The sequence below is a fragment of the Belonocnema kinseyi genome, chromosome 6 (genome assembly GCF_010883055.1).
Source record: "Belonocnema kinseyi isolate 2016_QV_RU_SX_M_011 chromosome 6, B_treatae_v1, whole genome shotgun sequence".
Taxonomy (NCBI): Eukaryota; Metazoa; Arthropoda; class Insecta; order Hymenoptera; family Cynipidae; genus Belonocnema; species Belonocnema kinseyi.
Window position 1 is genome coordinate 12696939 of NC_046662.1, and position 4733 is coordinate 12701671.

Consider the following 4733-nt stretch of genomic DNA (forward strand, 5'->3'; position numbering starts at 1 on the left):
TTGAAAATAAACCCTTCATCATTTAGAAATTCCCCAGAAATCTTATCAGTACAAAAATCTTAAGAATATTATTATTTCCCAATATGAAAAATATTAATAATTAACATTTTCTCTTTTATAAATAATTTTTACCAACATTTAGTAATAAATTGCATTATCAAATAAAATACTTATTTGAAAATTGGTTTAAAAAATTAAGAACAGAATTATTGTCTCTATTATTAAAGAAACATTTACCATTCAAATGTTCACTTTTAGCAGTAAATCTTTAGAATTAAAATTTCTTATTCGGAAATTGCGATTCACAAAATTACGGGAAGTTCACACGAAGAAACAAAATTTTAATAATTCATTAAAAAGTCATCCTTTATGGTTGAAAATTCAACTATTTAATCTAAAATTCTTATTTTCGGGCAGAAAATTCAACTATTCTGGTAGGAATTAAAATATTTAATTAAAAGCACACTTTTGGGTTGAAATTTGATTTTTTTATAAAACGACTTTTTTTTAGAAATTGAACTCTTTTTTAAAATCTAAGAGTTGACCTGTTTTCTTGAAAATTTATTTTTTTACTTGCAGTTTTAAATAGAATTATTGTATTAAAATTTTTTTTTCTTAAAAATTAATTTTTAACTGATAATTTAACAATTAAATTTTTCAATAAAAATTGATTTTTTTAGTTGAGAATTCAATTATTTGGTTAAAACTCAAGTATTTTAGTGATAATTCGACTTTTTTTATATAACAATCATGTTCTTAGTTTAAATTTAACTAGTTTGTTTAAGCTTTTTGTCGAAAATTAATTTTTTCAACTGAAAATTGTAATATTCGATTTTTGGTTGGAAATTTATATTTTTAGGTTGAAACTATTATATTCCGTTGTTTCGTGCATCTAGATCGAAATGAATACATGACTTTATTGACAATTCCACTCTTTTAGTCGGAAATTAATGTTCTTTGTTTTTTATCATTTTTTTATCGTTTTTAAATTGTAAACGTAACTATTCTATTTTTTAAATTTAACTATGTTTATCAAAAATCTGTTTTTCTTTTGGTTGAAGATTAATTTTTTAACTGAGAATTTTACCATTAAATTTGTTTGAAAATTCATTTTTTTTCCACTCTAAATTTTATTTTTTGGGTTAAAGATTCATCTTTGTAAGTTGAAAATTCATGTATTTGGTGGAAAATCGACTTTTCTAGAGAAAATTAATATTCTTTATTGAAAATTTAACTTAATTGTTGAAATATTTTTTTAAATTTATTTTTGAAGCTGAAAATTATACTAGTTTCATATTTTATTTAGAATGGATCTTTTTAAGTTAAAAATTCAGTTATTTGGTTAAAAATCCATGTATTTTGTTGAAAATTCACCTTCTTTTGTGAGAATTTTTTTTTAATTTCTTGGTTGAAATTAAACTATTTTGTTAAAAATCTGTTTCTCTTTTCGTTGAAGATTAACTTTTTAACTGAGAATTTAACTATTGCATTTTTCTTGAAAATTCAATTTTTTCCACTTTAAAATTTATTTTTTGGGTTAAAGATTCATATTTTTAAGTTGAAAATTCAACTATTTGATTGAAAATTCATGTATTTGGTGGAAAATCGACTTTTCTGTAGAAAATAAATCTTCTTGGTTGAAAATTTAACTTGTTTGTTGCATTTTTTTTTTAACTGAAAGATTTACTATTTTTATTTTTCATAAAAATTGATCTTTTTAAGTTGAGAATTCAATTATTTCGTTAAAAACTCATGATTTTGTTGAAAATTAGAAATTTTTTGTATGAAAATCTTTTTATTTTTTGGCTGAATTTTAACTATTTTTTGAAAATCTATTTCTTTTTTTGTTGAAAATTAACTTTTTGAATGAGAATGTAATTATATGCATTTTTATTGAAATTGCTTTTAACTTGCTTGTTAAAAATTTATTATTGTTAGTTGAAAATGTATTTTTTTGACTAAAAATGTTACTTTTCTTTTTTTCATTTAAAATTCATCTTTTTTAGTTGAGAATTCAATTATTTGGTTGAAAATTCGTGTATTATATTGAAAATTCGACTTAAATTATAGGAAATAAATGTTCTTAGTTCAAAATTTAACTAGTTTGTTTAAATTTATTTTAAATTTATTTTTTCGCCTGGAAATTGTAATATTCTATTTTTCTTATTTGGAAATTTATCTTTTCAAGTCTTTTATTTTTAAGTAACTTAGTAAAAAAAAACAATTTTTGATTCCAAAGTTAATTTACCTTTGGTTTAAAATAATTACTGAGAATTGAAATACCTTTATTCAATTTTCTTACAAAATAATGGTAGAGTGTTTCCAAATATTTTTAGATTAATATGTAAGGACATATACCAGCGAAAATCATCTAAAAATATCGATCCCATGCCTTTTCTTGGTGGAATAGTAATGTGAGTACGCTACTGCGAATTCTGTAATTTAAAAATATTTTATTTTATTTACATTATTTATTTTTTTGAATTTGTACTTTTTTTATTGATAAAATAAAGTTATAATTTTTGTACAGGAGTATTTTAATGCTTCAGTACGCAACTATTCTCCATGACTTGACCATGATAAACGTAAACGTCTGTGGATTTGTGTTAAACTTTCTCTACATGTCCTGTTATTATCTCTATTCCTCTGATAAGGTAGGTGTAACAAAAAATTAAAAGCCTATTGTAAAAATAAAATGTTATGACTTATTTTTTGTTGTATTATTTAAAAAATTTTAATTACAATTTTTTTTAATTGATTTAAATTATTTTAAATTCCTTTAGATTTATCCTAAATGCTTCTATTCTGAGGTATTTTATTATCTTCTTATTCACTAATTATTTTCTCCTATTTATCTGAAGTCAATGGAAGTTTTTTGAATTTTAAGAATTCCGTTTTTCACTTGAATTATTTTTAATTTATCTCAATTTCTTATAAATTTCACAGAATTCTCTTGAAATGCATTGAATTCTTTTTAATTTGCTTTAATTTTACAGAAATCAATTAAATTTTAAAAAAATTCAATTCACTTGAATTCTCTTGGAATTCACTCTGAATTGTTATTAAATTATCCTGAATTTTTTTTAATTCTGTTGAATACTCTTGATTGGTTTTCTATTTACCCTTCATCTTTTTAATGTATCTAAATTCTTCTGCATTTACTTGACGGTAATTAATACCTTGAAATTCCATCAAATTCTTTTGAATTCCCTTGAATTTTACGTAAATCATTCCAAATTTAACGAATTGAGTACATTTTTAAAATTTTGATAAATTACATTACTCTTCTCATTAAAATTTCACTTAAATTTCTCTAAATTTACTCGAATTTTATTTAATTTGTTATTTTTTTTGTTTCATTTTACCTAAATTCTGTTGAATTTGCCTTGAATTTTATTCATAACAATTTTTCTCCATTTTACTTTAGTTGGAATGAACTCTGAATTCTTATGAATTAATCCTACAAATGTTTTACCTAAAAATTTTTTCAGTTCACCTTGCATTTTTTAATTTTTCTAACTTATTCTAAATTCACTGAAATCCAGTTAATTCATTGCATTTTTTCTGTCTTTTTTTTTAATTCACTCTAAAGTATTTAAAATTCACCGTGAATTCTTAGGAATTTAATCAAATTCTTTTGAATTTATCACAATTCACTCCAAGCTAATTTGACATAAAAAACCAAGGATTAAATAAAATTCGAGGGAATTTAGAGGAATTTAAGTTAAAAAGAACGATTCGATGAAATTCATAAAAAATAAGGTAAATTTAAAAAAAATCAAGGATATTTATTAAAATGAAAAATATCCAAATTATTCAACTGATTTCAGTAAAATTAGAATGAATTTAGAAGAATTTAATAAAATTCAAATAAAGCTAAAACAATGTCTATGAAATAAATGTAATTGAGTAAATTTTTAATAATTCAAGTGAATTCAAAAGAATTCGATGAAATTTATCAGAATTTTAGGCAAATTTGACAAATATGTCTGAAAAATATAATTTAATTCAATAAAATGCGAGTGAATTTAGAAGAATTTAAGTAAAATAAGATTTTTTCGATGAAATTCATAAAAATTCTAGTTAATTTAATAAAAAAAATTTTTAATCCTAAATATTCAACTGATTTCATTAAAATTGGAATGCATTTAGAAGAATTCAAGAGAATCTCACCAAATTTCCAAGAATTTAAAATAACTTTAAATGAATTTAGAGGGAATTTAGAATAAAGCTAAGAAAATGTCTATGAAATAAATTTAATTGAGTACATTTAGAATAATTCAAGTGAATTCAAAAGAATTTGATGAAATTTATCAGAATTCCAGGCAAATTTGTACAAATATGATTTTCAAAAAAATTAATTCCATAAAATGCGAGTGAATTTAAAAGAATTTAAGTAAAATAAAATTTTTCGATGAGTGAAATTGAGTGAATTTGAAAGAACTCAAATGAATTAAAAAAAAATCGAGGAAATTCATCAAAATTGAAGGCCAATTCGACAAACTTGACATGAAAATACCAAGGTTTAAATTAAGTTCGAGTTAATTTAAATAAATGTGAGTAAAATAAGAGGGATTGGATGAAATTTATAAAAATTCAAGTGTATCGTATAAAATTTTAATAATCCGAAATATTCAACTGATTTGAATAAAATTGTTGTGAATTTATAAGTATTCAAAGATATTAAAAAAAAATTTGATAAAATGTCCACATTGAATAATAATTATGGGTAA